An 18,364-nucleotide genomic window follows, 5' to 3' on the forward strand; every position below is an offset into this window, starting at 1 on the left:
CAATCACAATAGGGAAAAATATTGTTCCAACAACCAATGGGCAGAATATCCTAAAATTTCTAAGGAAGTCTCAGGCATAATAATTTGTTTGAGATGCCTCATCAAGCCTTTGATATAGTTCACAGCTCCTCCATGGGCATATTTTAGCAACAAAAAGTTTCATCTCTAGAGCTTTTTGTTGTTGTTGTTGTTGTTGTTGTTGCTAAAGCATCATCTTCTAAACATCTCAATTGAGATGAAAGCATTTCTATAAGGGTTAATTTCTAATACCTAGCACAATATCTGGAACCTAATCACTAATGGTTGTTGATTGATTCACTAAAGCTAGGCCCTTTCCTCATTTATCTATTTATCATCTTAGAGGCAGGTAGGTGGCACAGTGGATAAAATGCTGGGTCTGGAGTCAAGAAGGCCTGAATTCAAATCCATTCTCAGCAAGTCACTGTCTGTCTCAGTTTCCCCAATTATAAAATGAGTATCATAATAGTACCTGCCTCAAAGAGCAGTTGTGAGGATCAAATGAGATAATAATTGTTAAGTATTTAGTACAGTGCCTGGCACACAGTGAGTTCCTAATAAATGTTTTTCTCTTCTTAAGGAAGAGAATCCAACTTAGATTTAAATTCTCTCTCCATCTCTCCTATTCAATGTTTTTAATGTTGTTGTTATTTTATTGCTGCTTTTTTATACCAAAACCAAACCAATCTGCAAATATCTTTGTGTTAACAACATAGGCAGCTTCCTTCACATGTCTTTCTATAGAAAAGTATGTTTTATTATCTTCCTGTACTTCTGAGTCATCTGCATTAATCAAAGTTCAGCTCTCTTTCAATGTTGGTTAAGTTTATGCTATTGTACTAAATGTTTATATTGTTCTGGTTTTGTACTTTTTACTTTGTGTCAGTTCATACAAGTTTTTCTAATTTTCCTTCCATTCATTACATCCTTTAAATATATATATATGTGTGTGTATATAATATATGTATTTCTCATATTTTATATTCACAACTCTCCTTCTGCTTCTTCCATCTTAAAGGCATCTAGGTGGTGCAGTAGCTAGAACACCAGGCATACACTTAGGAAGACCAGATTTCAAATGTAGCCTTAGACACTTATTAATTGTGAGATCCTGGGCAAGACACTTAACTTCTGTTTTTCTCAATTGCTTAATAAGGATAATAATAACACCTACCTCCTAATGTTAGTGTGAGGATAAAGTGAGATAATGTTTGTAAAGTGATTAATACAGTTCCTGACACATAGTAGGATCTTAATAAATGTATATTTCCTTCCTTCTTGAAGGATAGAGAAGAAAAAAAATGTAATCTTCCATGTTTGCGATGATACCTGTTATCCAATTCTAAATTCACTTCTGCCAAGGCTATTCCTTCACATCTCTGACTTTCTCTGTCTACTTCTTATAATCCTTCACTTCCTTTACTCTCTTAAGGTATCACCTCTTACTGAAAGTAATCCCTGATTCCTCAGGTATTATTATTATTCTCTTTCCTGAAATAAAGAGTACTGGTTTTGGAGCCAAAAGACCCGAGTGCTCTTTTACTCACTCACTCACATTGGGAAACTCACTTAATTTTTTTCCAGGTCTCAGTTTTTTCATCTATAAAATGGAGTTAGCTTTCCTAGAAGTTCTTCTTCTATGATCCCATGAAATGGAATTTATTCATCTTCTAACAAATTTTCTTCCCAGAGTAGATTGTAAGCTTCTGGAGGGACGTGACTTTTTTTTTTTTTAATAATTGTGTCTTTTTACCTAGGACCTAATTTAAAATACCATGTGAATAACTGGCACTTAATAAACATCCATTAAATTGAATTGGCAGAGAAGGTTATGATTTAATATAAATGGCATCATTGTGTTAGAGGCTGGTATGTGCTATTACATGTGCCTTTAGCACCAGAGATGGTCTCTGTGGGCTCTTCCTAAATTCTCTTCACTACTGTGGCATTTCAGCTGGATTAACAACAGGAACTGAGAAGAAGTTAGCATTTCTGCATAACATTTAAAGAGCCCTAGAGAAAATTGTGCTTTTGTTCCTAAGAGATATTAAGAAAATGGATTTGTGAGGGTAAAGTAGAAGTGAGTATTTCCTCTCAACACCTGTAAACTGTTGACTTTAATTGGACTACAGATGTTCAATGAATATAGGATTCTTTTCTCCCTCTGTCTACTACTTGTTGATTTAGGTTTGGGAGGAAAGATAGTTTAGAAGGAAATTAGCTATTCTTATGAGTACTATTTTTTCCCCTGACTTTTTTATATGGTTTTCATTTGTTCCCATTTTCTTCACTTTACATTGTTTTTGTTTTTGTTTGTTTGTTTGTTTAGAAGTAGCAGGGATGGAGATGGTGGTAGAATTAATGTGTAAAGAAACTAGGGTAGCCAGCAAAGGGTATCTCCTGGGCTGTGCTTTAAAGATAATGAGGAATTCAGCAAGATAGCCATGAAAAGGGAACCCATTCCAGACATGGGAGAAAATTAAATTCACCTAGATGCAGTGGTGTCAAACTCAAATAGAAAAGAATCCCTGTGGGCTGCAAATTGACTTAGAAAATCACAAATTAGCATTATCTATGTTTGATTATAACTTATTATTGTGTTAAGCATTTCTCAATTACATTTTAATTTGTTCCATGTTTAATCTGGTTAAGCTTCTGGGTTTTAGGACCTACTGAAACCCTGAAGAGTATCTAAAGGGCAATAATCTCAAAGGAAATTATGAAAAAGGTGAGGAGAGTGACCTGGCAGAATTGGGTTTTGATCTATGCTACAAAGCTGCTAGGCATCAAGATGATGTATTGGTTCAGAAATAGAGAGGTCTATCAGTGGAATAGATTAGGTACATAATGTACAGATGTAAAATGACCATATGGTATAATTTTTGACAAAAACAAAAGACCACAGATAACTTCAGGAGGAACTCGATATTTGAAAAATCAACTTTAAAACAAGTCTAGTCAAAAAAAATAAGAGCAGACCAATATTTCATGTCATATGTCAAGATAAACTCCAAATGAATACACGTTATAAACATAAAGGGCAACATTATAAACAAATTAGAGGAGCAAAGAAGACATTTCCTTTTAGATTTATGAACAAAACCAGATTTATGAACAAAACAAAACAAGGGAGAGGGCGGCTAGGCAGCTTAGTGGATTGAGAGCCAGACCTAGGGACTAGAGGTTCTGGATTCAAATCAGACCTCAAATACTTACTAGCTATGTGATCCTGGGCAAGTCACTTAATTCCCATTGGTTCTTACTCTTTAGCCTTGGAACCAATATATAATATTGAGTCTAAGACAGAAGGTAATGTCTTTTTTTTAAAAGATGAAACAAGACATAATGGATATCACTGAAGATAAAATTAATAAATATGAATATATAACATTTTCTAAACAAACAAAAGCAATATATCAAAAATTAGAAGAGAAGCAGGTAACTGGGAGAAAATATTTGTAGTAAGTTTCTCTGATAAGGGTCTCATTTCTCAAATATATGAATGAGGAATTCATTCAGATTTATAAGAACAAAAGCCATTACCCAAATAATAAATGGTTGAAGGTTATGAAAGGCAATTTTCTGAGGAAGAAATTCAAACTATTCATAGTAATATGAAAAATGTTCCAAATAACTAATAATGATATAAATGCAGTTTAAAGCAACTCTAAATTTCTCTTTCACACACATCAGGTTGGCAAAGTTGACAAAAATGGAAAATGACAGTTGTAGGAGAAAAATGAGCACATTAATGATCAATTGGTTGAATTGTGAATTGGTTGAGACATTCTAGAAAGCAATTTGGAATGATCCAAAAATTATTATATTATGCATATCTTAGACCTAATAATCGTGTCACTAGACCTATATCCAAAAATGTCAAAGAAAAAGTAAAAGGACCGGTATGTACAAAAACATTTATAGTAGTTCTTCTTGTGTTGACAAAGACCTGGAACTAAGAAAGTGCTTATCAAGTGAGAAATACCTGAAAAAATAACATTTTATAAATATGATGTTATATTTTCAGACTATAAGCAATGAAGAGATGACAACTTTGAAAGACTTAAGAATTCACATCAATATTGTGACCAATTACCATTCCAAAAGATCAGCGATGAACTATGCTGTCCAACTCCTGTCAAAAATGTGATGGACTCAGGGTCCAGAATAAAATATACCCTTTTTTGAAATTGCCAATTCAAGAATATGTTTTCCTTGACTATTCATATTTGTTACAACTGTTTTTGTTTTCTTTTTCTAATGGAGTTGATAATATGTGGGAGGAGAGAAAATAAATTTTTGTTCATTGGTAAAAAACAATTTTTTTAAAAAGCTACCAGAGGCCTAAAATTTCATCTAGTCTAATGTTCTTGGTAGCTTTACTATGCTATGACTCTGACTCACTATATCCATTAGTCCATGAAATTCTACATCCCCTTTATATCCACCATGATTTTCCATGTAAAAAAAAAAAAAAGTTCATTGAAGACCTTAAATGCCAGACTGAATAATCTTAAAATTTTATACTAAAGGAAATAGGGAGTTATTGAAGACTTTTATGTAAGTGGGTGTGGGTTAGTAGATGTGTTCAGTGACATGTAAAAAAAAAGCTCAGAGAAATGTAGAATCCCAGAATGTTAGAAAGGGGCATTTATTTATTTATTTATTTTTATTTTTTTTTTAATTTTACTTAATTAGATGATGTAGAATATTTTCTCATGGATACAAGACTCATGTTCTTTCCCGCCCCTTACCACCACCCCTTTCCATATCTGACACATAATTCCACTGGGTTTAACATGTGTCATTGATCAAAACCCATTTCCATATTATCAATATTTGCACTAGGGTGATCGTTTAAAGTCTACTTTCCCAGTCATAGCCCCATTAACCAATGTGTTCAAGCAGTCGTCTTTCTTCTGTGTTTCTTTTCCCACAGTTCTTCCTCTGGATATGGATTGTGTTCTTTCTCATATGTCCTTCTGAATAGTTCTGAATCATTGCATTGCTGCTAGTAGAGAAGTCCATTACATTCAATTGTACCACAGTGTATCAGTCTCTGTGTACAATGTTCTGGTTCTGCTCCTCTCACTCTGCATCAATTCCTGGAGGTTGTTCCAGTTCAGATGGAATTCTTCTAGTTAATTATTCCTTTGAGCACAAGAGTATTCTATCACCAGCATATACCATAATTTGTTCAGCCACTCCCCAATTGGAGGGCATCCCCTCATTTTGCAGTTTTTTGCTACCACAAACAGCATGGCTATGAATATTCTTGTACAAGTCTTTTTCCTTATTATCTCTTTGGGGTACAAACTCAGCAGTGCTATGGCTAGATCAAAGGGCAGACAGTCTTTTATCACCCTTTGGTCATAGTTCCAAATTGCCTTCCAGAATAGTTGGATCAATTCACAATTCTACCAGCAATGAATTAATGTCCCTACTTTGCCACATCCCCTCCAGCATTCATTACTTTCCTTTGCTGTCATGTTACCCAATCTGCTAGTTGTGAAGTGATACCTCAGAGTTGTTTTGATTTGCATTTCTCTGATTATAAGAGATTTAGAATACTTTTTTCATGTGCTTATTAATAGTTTTGATTTCTTTATCTGAAAATTGCCTTTTCATGTCCCTTGCCCATTTATCAATTGGGGAATGGCTTGATTTTTTTGTACAATTGATTTAGTGCCTTATAAATTTGAGTGATTAGACCTTTGTCAGAGGTTTTTGTTATAAAGATTTTTTCCCAATTTGTTGCTACCCTTCTAATTTTGGTTGGAAGGGGCATTTATAGGTAAACCATTCCAGCCTTTCTTCCCTCTATCTCTGTCATATTATAGGAGTACAAATTGAGGCTAAAAGTGAGTAAATGAGTTACCCAAGGACACCTGATTAATCAGCAACTGACCCAGGAACTGAATCAAAGGCCACTGCTTTTCCCATTCTTCCAGGTTACCATAATGTACTTTAATAGTATAGAAATCATTCTGCTGGCCATCTGAAATCACACAAGAATACACACTCCCTTATACACACATACTGAAATGAGCCTGTGGTTCCATGGTTCATGAGCTTCCTCCAACAATATAGATCACGATCTGACCATTCCTGCCTATCTTGAGCAACTTTCATTGTTGTTATTCCAAAATTTTACCACAGAGGTCCTTCCTAAAATGCCAGAGACCTTCATTCTCTGCCAATATCAGGAGGATACCAGTGGAGTACTCTGTCTACATGTTATCCCTTATTCTTGCCACATCACCCATCAAAATTTTTGATTGCCTCCTTTACTATCATTCCTCATAGGAGCTCCTTACTGGTTACATATTACACTCACTATGAACCTTTCTGTTACATATGCCTATTTGTTATTGTTCAGTTGTGTCCCATACTTTGCGACCCCACAGACCAGTTGTCTATGGGGGTTTCTTGGCAAAGATACTGGAGTGGTTTGCTATTTCCTTCTCTAGTTTTATGCAGACAGGGGTTAAATGACTTGCCCAGGGCCACACAGCTAGTAAGTGTCTGAAGCCAGATTTGGACTCTGATCTTTCTGACTCTAGGACCAGTGCTCTGTCCATTGTACCACCTAACTGTCCCATATACAACATATACATCATAGTACATCTTCTTCCTTAGTACCTCTTCACAAGAACTGGTGATAATGGCAGCTTTATACCTGGGACAATTAATCTGATATGAAGACTTCTGCTTTTGAGAACAAAATACTATTCTCACTAACATGGTGAGAAAATCATGGTGGATATAAAGAGGGCATAGCATCTCATGGACATAGTGGATCATAGCCTGTTAAAGTTGCCAAGGGCCTTAAAGTTCATCTAGTTTGATATTTTTCTTTTTTTAAGTGAAGCAATTGAGGCCCAGGGCTTACCTAAGGCCACATTTTTAGTTAATGAATGAACTTGAAACTTGAAATTAGGTCTTAGTGACACTAAGGTGATAATATTTCCAATATGCCAATCATTGCTGCAAAAATCAGGAAGATGGATGAAAAGTGAGTGAGTCATTCATATTCTCCTGCTAGCTTGACTACTTGGGTACCCCACAGTTCTGTGAGAGGGCCTTCTGCTATTCAGAACCTTTGAAAATCAATGTGTCAAAGCAGAGCAGAGGGGTTAAGTCCTGAAGAGAACTCTTCCAAAAGACATTCCAACTAGGAAGGTATCAAAAATATCAAACTTGTCAGAAGGAAAGAAAAAGTCTGGCAATAGAAATGAAAGAAAGGCTATCTTGAGATCCCAGGATTTTTGTTTTGTTTTCTGAGGTTATTTTTGTCATGTATGTAGTTAGAAAATGGAAAGAAGGTTAGGAGTGAGAAAGTATGCATTGTGTGAATGCCAATAATCAAAATTGTATTTGTAACCTTACATCTTGTCTGACTTGCTTTCTGAGGTTTAGAGGATTCTGGATAAGCAAAGTAAATGAACATACACAAAAAATAGTCATGGTAAATTTGGTTTGACTGAAACCCCTGATAGAGATTCATAGAATCCTAAATTCTGGAAAAGGCCATAAAGGAATCCATGGTCAAATCCCACATTTTATTCATACTGAGACTTAGAGAAATGAATGAGTCAAGGATTATAGCAACTCAAAGGTGACTTTTGAGGTTTTCTAGTCCAACCTCTAATTCAGCAGTTCTCAAACTCTCAGTTTGTAGCAATGAGAATACATAATGCATATCAGGTATTTACATTCCGAATCATAACTGTAGCAAAATTACAGTTTTGAAGTAGCCATCAAAATAATTTTTTGGTTTGGAGTCACTGCAACATGAGGAACTGTATTGCGGGGTCACGGCATTAGAAAGGTTGAGAACCACTGCTTTAATTGAATAGGAATCTTGTCTTCAATATCCAGTCATTGAAGACCAACATCCAGTGATGAAAAATCCAGTATCTATTCTCCCTTTCCTCACCCTTCCAATACAGTCAATCTCTTCTCCTCTTAAATGTCTGTCCATTACTTCTTATTTTCCCTTTTGGACCAAAAGAAACAAAGGCTATCCTGCTTGACTGGTGAAGTCCTTCACATATCTGAAGATAGCTGTTCTGTCCTCTTTTTTTTTTTTTAAATAAACCCTTACCTTCCGTCTTGGAGTCAAAGCAGAAGAGTGGTAAGGGCTAGGCAATGGGGGCCAAGTGACTTGCCCAGGGTCACACAACTGGTAAGTGTCTGAGATCAGATTTTAACCCAGGACCTCCCATCTCTCTCTAGGCCTGGCTCTCAATCCACTGAGCCACCCAGCTGCCCCCTCTGTCCTCTTTTAAGTCTTTTCTTCTATAAGATAAACATCCCTGGTTCCTTCAGATTCCAATCAGAAAGTGAGTTTGTGGCAGATTTGAGACTAAAATCCTTATTTCATACTTCATTTTAGACTGACTTTGGCAAATGTCTTCAGAGCATACAACATATTCTTTTGAATCTCCTCCACAGAGGATAAAACTCTATTCTCTAAGGGTGGATTAGATCTTTAAAAAAAAACTGAAAGTAGTTTGTGTTTCCCCCCTCTTTAACACTACCAAAAGAATGATAGGTGATCAAGCACAATAATACTCTTTTGGAACCAATAGTCCTCTAGAAGAAAGATTAGGCTTGTTCAGCCTGGTATCAAAGAACAAAGCTAAGACTGATGAGTGGAAATTACAGGGATGCAGATTTTAATTTGATATAAGGAAAGACTTTCTAACAAAGAGATCACACATGTAGACATTGAAGAGACCTTAGAAGTCCATGATTACAATTCCCACATTTTACTAGGAGGCAAAGAAACCAAAGCCCAGAGGGGTTAAGTGATTTGTTCAAGGAGACAGAAATAATAAGTGGTTTATCTGAGATTTGAACCCAGGTCAGATGAATTCACATTCATTGCTCCTTTCAGTACACCAGGTTGTCCACAGTACAAAAAAGACGGAATGATCTGTCTTGCAGGACAATACGTTTCTCTTTGTTGGATGTACTTAAATTAAGGTTGAGTGACCACTTTTCAGAAACATCATAGTCAAAATTCGTGCTTCAGGTAAGAATTGACCACATGATCTCTGAGGTCCATTTTAACACTGAGCTTTATTTTCTTGTATGAATGGTAAACTTGTACTGAGAGCCTTGAGACTATCTCCAATGGATTAAAGGGCAATGAATATACCTTTAGAAAATGTTATTTCTACTTCCTGCCAGTTCAGCAGTTTCTAGTATCCACTTCCTTGATACTGCAAGAATATGTGTGTATATGGAAGCAGGGGACGGTGGGGTTACTGAACAAATTGAAGTGAATTCTACTTTGGTAATTAATCTTTTAAATTGAGCATTTAACCTCATTTAAAAATCTTATATAATTTAAAAAGTAGCTTTGTACAGAGAAGGAATCCAAGGAGTAGTTAGGTGGCTCAGTGGACAGAGAGCCAGGCCTAGAGACTAGAGGTTCTGGGTTCAAATCTGTACTCATACACTTCCTAGCATTGTGAACCTGGGCAAGTCAATTAAACCAATTGTCAAACTCTTACCGATCTTCTGCCTTGGAAATGATACTTAGTATTGATTCTAAGACTGAAGGTAAAGATTTTATTAAAAAAAAAAAACAACTTAGACTGAAAACTAGAACCCTTGGGTTCTTGACCTTGAGCAAATCACTTGGTGTCTGTGGACCTTGGCTTCCTTATCTGTAAAATGAGGGGAGAAACAGTGAGTTGGATGACTTCTAAGGTTCATTTTAACACTGAAAGTTTATAGTTCTATGACAAATGTGAATATGACTCCATTTGATCATATGCCAAATAAAGAAAGGAAGCCAACAACCTGGGGTGACCAATGCAATATGGTGCATTTATGATGATAAAGGGAATGGGCAAGAAATACTGACCATTGACTAGATAACAGATGGACTCTATACTATGCAGCCTGGAAAACCAGAGTCCAGAAATGCTTTCCAGGTTAGCCATGACAAGGTAAACCCAATGACAAAAACCTTTGAGGAGCAATAAAAAGAGCAGTCACAGAATAGATTGATATCATTCAAATTCTTTGAGCTATTCATAACATTTAATTGGACATTAGACATTACATTTGAGGAAATGAAGGAATTATGGACTGAGAGCCCCAATCTTTTACAAGGACATTCCCAGACTGAACCCCATGGAGGCAAAAAAAATCCTTTTGATTTATTTTCAGAGAAGATTCAAACTAAATGGTTCACAGGAAAGTTGTTGGGATAGTGGAAAGATCACTGGATTTGTAGACAAAAATTTTGTGTGCTTAGCATGTCAATGATAGAGTTGGACCAAGTGTCAGGAAAATCTGAGTTTACATATATCCACAACTGTGTGACTGACCAAATGACTAACTTTTGTTTTCCTCAGTTTCTTCTTTTATAAAATAGGGATAATAACAGCACTTACCTTCAAATGTTGTTATGAGGATAAAATGAACTATTTGTAAAATATTCAGAACAACTTAAAGCCCTATATAACTGCTCGTTATAATTATCCTGGCTTTGCCTCTACTTGTATGATTTTGAGAAGTGATTTAGTTTCTTTGGGTATTGGTTTCTCATTTATTGTTTAGAATGTACCCCTTGCTGTGTTAAGCAACGGGGATATAAATAAAGCAAACAATGTTGTTGCTACCCCTAATCAACTTATATTCTGAAAGAGGAAGAAAACACATAAAAGTAAAATGAGAAAGGGAGGTGGGTTTGGAAGGGTGAGCAGTGGATGGTACATAGAATACTAATAGAACAAAGCTTCTTGTAAAGAAGTGAAGCCCAGAGAGTGAGTTGAGCTGTGAATAATTTGAGTATGACTGGTGTTCCTTCTGGAATGGGAGTCCAGACTAAAGATTCATCAATCTCAGGAATGGGCCTTAGCATTAAAGTATCTCAAGGGTAGAGGAGTCAATGCCTAGTCTGGAACTCTTTAAATTTTACCACATTGCAACTTATACTGTTTTACACATGAATAAACTGAGGTCAGAAAGGTTTAACTTGTCCAGTTCCAGTTAGTGAGAAACCTAAGAATAGATCTCGGTTTGGGCTTCTGACATCTAACCCAGTACTTTTTCCACTGTGTTAGAAGACTTCCATTCAAGGGTATAATGGAACCTGCTTTTTATATAGGCTCCTGAGAGTTGATTGTTAAATTTTCAATATTTAGCATTTATAATCCCCAAACTGGCAAATAGTACAAATCAGAATTTTATTTATTGTTCTGTTATTGTCAAGTCTTAAAAAAATGATGAAAATTGTAATAATGCAGATTAAACTTAATAGTGCTTCATGTTGTGAATATCTTTTTTTTTTCAGGAACAGGTTGTTAAAAATTTACCAACACATCTCTCCTTCTATTGCTGTTGCTGTCTTAGTTGTCAAACCTCATCTATCTACAGTGCTTTGTGTTTTATAATGCTTTATACTATTCAAAAGACTTTTAGTTTATTCTACTAGATTCCCTAAAATCATTAGGACATGTATAATTATTCCTATTTTAAATTTAAAAACATTCAATGAGTTTATATGTTTTGAGCAAGTTAGTCAAGTTTAGACCCAAGATAAAAATTCAAACTCTTTCTAGGACACCATGTTTCCTAAATTGATTGTGAGTATGTACTAGCAGATGATGCACCAGATTGAAGTCAAATACATTAAGCTGGCTTCTTCAATTCCCTCACCACCAAATTTGACAAAGATAGAGTTTTGTATCTACTAATTTGCCACAGGTTTTAACAGAAAGACCCAGGGCATTTCTGTACCTGAAGACATCTTCACCTCGAATGACCTTTCAAAGGAAAACAGTGGTTTCTTTACCTCTTCTATTTCCCATTCCTCTACTGCTTTTTGCAGGCCCAGCACATTAACAATCTAATATGCACCAACATTTTTTGTACTTGTACTTATAACCTGGGGTTCATGGTAAAAAGTCCAAGATTGTGGGGTAGGATTTATGAGAACTCTTTCCTGTTTTCCAATCACCAATGCAAAGTCTCCAGTTTACGAAGGAGCAATGCTACCTTTGATCATGGCACTAAAAACCACCGCATTCTTTTGAGGCTTAGTGACCACTCTTCCTCAATTTCTTAAAAGTCAATAAGGCTGCCTTAGTTTTCTCCCATATATATTTTAGCTTCTAGATTTTGCAATGATAATTCCTTTTGCACAAATGTCTTTTTCACAGATTTTCTAAGGATTGCTCTTAAAAGTTCAACTTTAAAGTTATGAATTATTGCAGGGGGCAAGAATGTTGTAAGACAATAATTAGTGCTGTGCCTGGCACATACTTGGCACTTAGTAAATGTGATTGATTGAGGGATTGACAGCTGGATAAATAAATAATACAAGATATCAGAAATAATTCTTTTTATTAATTTATTTAACTGTTTTTCATAGATATCTCTTAGTGTACTGAAATGAGAGTCTTCTGGAAAGAGATGCTAATCACTCCCACCTCATAATACAAATAGCCTAGAACATTGGAATATATGCCTCAGTGGGCCAATGCTTTTATTTTTTTTTTCAAATCCTTACCTTATGTCTTAGAGTCAATACCATGTGTTTGTTCCAGAGTGGTAAGGGCTAGGCAATGGGAATTAAGCAATTTGCCTAGAGTCACACAGCTAGGAAGCATATCTAAACCCAGATTTGAACCCAGGACCTCCCAAGGCCTGACTCTAAATCCATTGAGCCACCTGAGCTGTCCCTGCCAATGCCTTTTAATATGGTTTACTTTCTTGTGGATGAATGAATAACATTCATTATGCATTTACTATGTGGCAGGTACTGAGCTAAGTGCTGATACAAATACAAAAGAGAGACAATCTTTGTCCTCATGGGACTTATATTCTAACAGTGGGAGATAATGTGACTGGTGACTAGATAAAGGCATTTTGGTTTAGAAAGTCACAGAGATGAGCTAAAGAGCACTTGAATGACATGCCCTTCTTAGAAGCAATAATAATGTTGATAGTTCCTAAAGAAAAAGTTGGAAAGTGATCAGAAAAGGGAGTACAGTGCACAGGACGATAGATAGGAGATAGAAGGATGGTCTCTGGGTTCTGAGGTTACTTAGAAATCATGGTTTTTAGCCATTCTGGACAGAACAATCACAGGGTTGGAGTTCCAGAATGCAAAAAAGGATTGAGGAAAGAAAGAAACAAGCATTTATTAATGCCTTTATTTTCCAAGAACTGTGCTTTATGGATATTACCTAATTTGATCCTCACAAGAACCTCGAGAGATTGGTGCTATTATTTATCTTCATTTTACAGTTGAGGGAATTGAAGGTTAAAAGGAACTTGTCTAGAGTCACACAGCTAATAAGTTCTTTAATTTGGATGTGAATTCTTTTTCCAAAGTCCAGGTCCACCAGTATTCCACATTGCTTCAAACACAATGAACAATTAGTTATCAGTCTACTTACTATCAACAACCCTTTATTAATCACCTTTGTTTCAGGTACTATTAGACACTGGGGATCTCTTATTTTTGTGGCTTTTCTCCTCTCAATCTGCCCCCAGTCTCCTATTCCATCTGATTTTTCTGGGCTCTGAATCTGTGGTGTCTTCTGGCATCACTACTGCTGATGGTTTGGGATATAAAGATTCTCCTCTCTAACCTGGGTTAAGGAGATAACAAACTCTTCCTTTCTCCCTCTTAATCAAGACAAAGCTATAATTTAAAAAAAAGTAATTGCCAGAAAACTATGGAGAAAAAAATGAAAAGGAAAGAAAGAAAATATAAAAATTGCAGGATGCAGCTTCTGTGACAAAAGTTTAGGCAAAGATTAGCTAGTCAGGACCAATCTTATTTCTTACTCTTTGCCTCAATCCTGTCCAAGGGGTCCTTAAAAGTCACAGAATTACAGAACATTAGGAATGGAATGCTTCTTAGAGATGCTCCAACCATGTTGTTTTATAGAAGAGAAAACTGAGGTCAAGAGAGGAAAATTAATTCACCTGCATTAAGAAATATTGGAGATAGAACTGAAATCAAAGTCTTTGAAAACTAATTTTGAGATTCTTTCTCTAAATTTGCATTCCTCCCTACTCTTTGGGGACACTTTGGGATACTTGAGCACTTATAGTTCTAGCCTGGCACCTAGTCCTAGTTTTAATAGGAGTCATGTGGTCTCCCACCTCCATTTGTGGAATACATTTCTTTTTTACCTCTGTCTCTTGGTCCCTTTGGTTTCCATTAGCATTAGTGCCACCTCCTGATCTCCCTTCCCTTCCACAAACACCTGGTATTCATTTTATGTTTATTAGGTTATGTAATATTCATGTTGTGTATAAATATATGTGTACATATTTATATGTCTATATGTACATACATATGTATATGCGTATGCATATTATTTTCTTCTTATGAAAGCCCTTCTTGAGGGCAGGAATTCTTTTACTTTTGCCTCTTTGCACAGTCCCTGGCACATAGTAAGCACTAATTTAATAAATGCTTATTGGTTGACTGATTATCTCTGCTATTTATTACCTATATTAGCTAATTTACTTAATTTACTTAAACTCTCTGGGCCAGTTTGCTAATCTATAAAATAAGGGATTGGATAAGATTATCTCTCAGGTCTTTCAAAGCTATAAAGATATGATCCTTTGATGACATATGTTTCTTCCCATCAGTAGAAGCAGTCTGACTTTTGGTCTATTTCTGTTTCAGAGGTACCTCTTCCTTTTCCCCACCCATTGACCCACCAGCTGAGGTCTTATTTCTTGCCTGAGGCATGCCTTTAGTTCTAAGTCCCTTCACAGAACAAGAATGACTGACAGGTCCTAAGCTCAGGGAGTGATCAAGATCAGGTTATCAATGTTGCCCACTTACCCAGCTTCAGTGATGATTCACCCGACTGTGCCTAAGGGAGTAATTTTCTGGAATCCCATTACTATAGTTTTATAATAGAAAAATACTTTAAACATATAGTAATAATAATATAAAATTTCAACCAATAATGAAGGGGCCTGTTCTACTGCATACAATCCCTAAAATAGGAATTAATTTTCTCTTTAGTCTCAGGAGGACAGAGGTAGGAGGAGGGATGAGAAGCCCCCAGCAGCATAGCTTTATGTTTGAAAAGTACAAAATGAATAAAATCAAGGTATATTTATCAGAGATCACTGTTTTGAAATCTGTCCTATCATTTTGTTGAAGAAAGATAAGGGCTCTCTTTGCTCTTAAGTGAATGATTTCAGAGTACTGACCTGTATTCATTTGCATAAGGTAAGTCTAGTATAATCATGAAAAGGAGAAATACACATATGTACATGTAGTTTTTAAAAAGACCATCATTTAGTTGTTTAATATGGCTTCAGACATAGTAGTCATTCATTTAAGAAGAAAATAAGTTGGTATGAGGAGATAATTGGGCTCTGAGACAGTCAGGGATTGAACAGTGTCAGATGAGAGCCTCAGTAGTTCAAAAAGCTCCTGTACTTCCCATAATTGGAGACATGATTTAATTAGTGCTAGTCTTAGTTCCTTCAGCTGAATTACAATGGTAGTATTATAACAGGGCTTAAACTGAGGGGTACTGTTGTTGCTTTCTCTCTGAAATATTCTCATTGCTCATACAGGATCTGAAAAGCAAGGAGTTTAGCTTTTGTTGGCAACTGAGAAAATGGGGTCAGTAGGAGGTGAGAACCTTTCATATATGAGGATTAAAGGGGAAATCTTGGAATTGGGAAGCAAGAGGCTTGCCTGAAGACAGATAAACAGTTGTAAGGAAAAATATGTCTAAACTATAAATTTTTTTTTGTTTACAAAACAAAGTATCCAGTAGCCTGAAGTTATTGTATTGTCATAACTAGGAACATCAGGCAGTTGCACTGTGGGAGTGGAAAGATAGTAACCACTGCTAGTATTCTAAAAGATGGCATTGCCTCCCAGTTGGAGGTTGCCAATAGAAAATACATAAAAGCTGAGAGATCCTAAATCTTTAGACTGGAGTTCCTTAAAAGGACCCTAATACCATTAATAAGGGCAGCTAGCTTGCTCAGTAGGGAGTGAGTTGGTCCTGGAATCCGTAAGATCTGAGTTCAAATCAGACCTTAATTACTGGTTGGGTGACCCTGTCATTTAATTGCTATTTGCCTTAATCTACTGGAAAAGGAAGTTGCAAACCATTCCAGAATTTTTACTAAGGAAATCCCATAGACAGTATGGTCCACAGGGTCACAAAGAGTCAAAAATGACTGAAAAAATGGAGAACAAAATCAATAATAAAGAACTTGATTATAATGGAAAAAGGATAAGCAAGAAAGCCATTTGAAACCTTATTATAACAATACTACACTTGATTGGGAAGAGTAGAGCAGTGGTCCTCAACCTTTCTAATGCCGTGACCCCGCAATACAGTTCCTCATGTTGCAATGACCCCAAACCAAAAAATTATTTTGGTGGCTACTTCAAAACTGTAATTTTGCTACAATTATGATTTGGAATGTAAATACCTGATATGCCTTATGTATTCTCATTGCTACAAATTGAGAGGTTGAGAACCGCTGGAGTAGAGGATGGGAAGAGAATAAATATTTATATAACATCTATGTCAGCATTGCTGAGTAGTTTTTTATTTCTAATAAATATTATCTCAGTTGATCCTTACAATCCTGCGAAGTAGGTACTATTATTATTCCCATGTTATAGTTGAAGAAACTGAGGCAATCAACTGTCCAGGGTTACATAGCTAGAAAATGTGTGAGGTCAGATTCCAAATCGGGTCTTTTAAACTAGAGGTCAAGCTCCACACTTGTCACCTGGCTAATTTTGTTACCTGGGTAACTTTTTCTGAAAGACTCTATTTGTGCTCCCTTATATTGCATACAACTCTGGTGGATGGGGGTGGTGGTGGAATGGAATTCTATTACACACTGCCTGATTTTATTTTTTGGACTATACCATATTTTTTAGACTATACCATATATTCAAGACTATACCAAAAAGTAAAGAGAAAGGGAGTCTGAGTCATAAGATCAATAGCTGAGTTTTTGGCACAACTGGCTAAAACCTGAACTATTCTCTCAAATGTTACCTATGTGGGAAGTCTTATTAACCCTTATAATAAAGTGGTTACATGCTGACATGAGGCACCTTTGAAATATATCTTGGGTTAAGCTTGCTAAATTGTATTGACTACTGATCATTTTTAGCCGTCTTTACCATAATAACCAATTGCCTTAACAAAATCTATCAACAGAAAGTCTGAATTCTATTAAGAAAACGGAAATAATTGAATCAGATAGATCATGCCCAAGTCATTTCAGTTCCATGGAATATCTGATGAACTCAGATAATATGTTTTCTTAATGTCTACAATATTATAACTAGAAAACTCTGAGAAATCAATTTAGTTGTATCTGTTGAGAGTCAAGAAAAAATATAGAAAAAATCATGAGCATAATTTTATAAAATAACTTCTGATTTAAAAACCACAACAACTTAATTTGTGGCTATTAACTTTTTTAGCTGAAGTTTAAACTTAATTTATCAATTTGAAAAATTCTTTAATAAAGTGCTTGGTTGAATAGAAAAAAATTATTTTTTGATATACCACATTTTCCAATATGTAATAAAAAATTCCAAGGTTTTTTGGACCTGTGATTATCTTCATGAGGTCTAGGACAATCACTACACAGTCCTCCTGTGTTACCAAATATAATGGCAAAGCAGACAAATTCAGGGGCAAAGATTTGCATATCATCTTGCATAAATGTGTATACTCATTTACATAGATTTTCATGTTGTACTCAAAGTGCCACTGATTCTGAGTATATAAAAGAAAGTGGAATTAATAGTTCAACTTGTGTCAAATATATTCAAGTCCATTATTTAAGGCCAGCAGAAGAGAAGAGGAAAGTATCAGAGATAGGCCAGAGAATTATCTCTTCAGCACTCACTAGACATTGAATTCAAGGTCAGACCCTTGGACCCAGGGCAGCTAGGAATTGATGAGTCAAACCCTGGAGCATTTTTAGGGAGCAGTAATGGCTGGCAGCTTCATAAAACAGCCCCAAAAGAAGGGCATTTGGGGGCACAGCCTGGAATAAACAGGTGATTCAGTCTTTCTATGAAAGGCAATGACTTTTCTTCTGAATCTTCAAATAGCATATTTGTTTTCATGAGGAAAGTTGGTGGACCAGATTAGCCACAGGGCATCTCAACACAGGCTGACAACTTTGCACGCATAAAGACTTGAGAGAACAATTTTACAAATGATAGCACATGAGGGAATGCCAAAAAAAAATAATAATCTAGACATCAAACTACCTCATTTGCAAGAAAAGACATTGCAGTTACAAATCAGGTTATGCAGCTTCTCATTCTTATTATTTG

The sequence above is a fragment of the Monodelphis domestica genome, chromosome 1, assembly GCF_027887165.1.
Source record: "Monodelphis domestica isolate mMonDom1 chromosome 1, mMonDom1.pri, whole genome shotgun sequence".
Taxonomy (NCBI): domain Eukaryota; kingdom Metazoa; phylum Chordata; class Mammalia; order Didelphimorphia; family Didelphidae; genus Monodelphis; species Monodelphis domestica.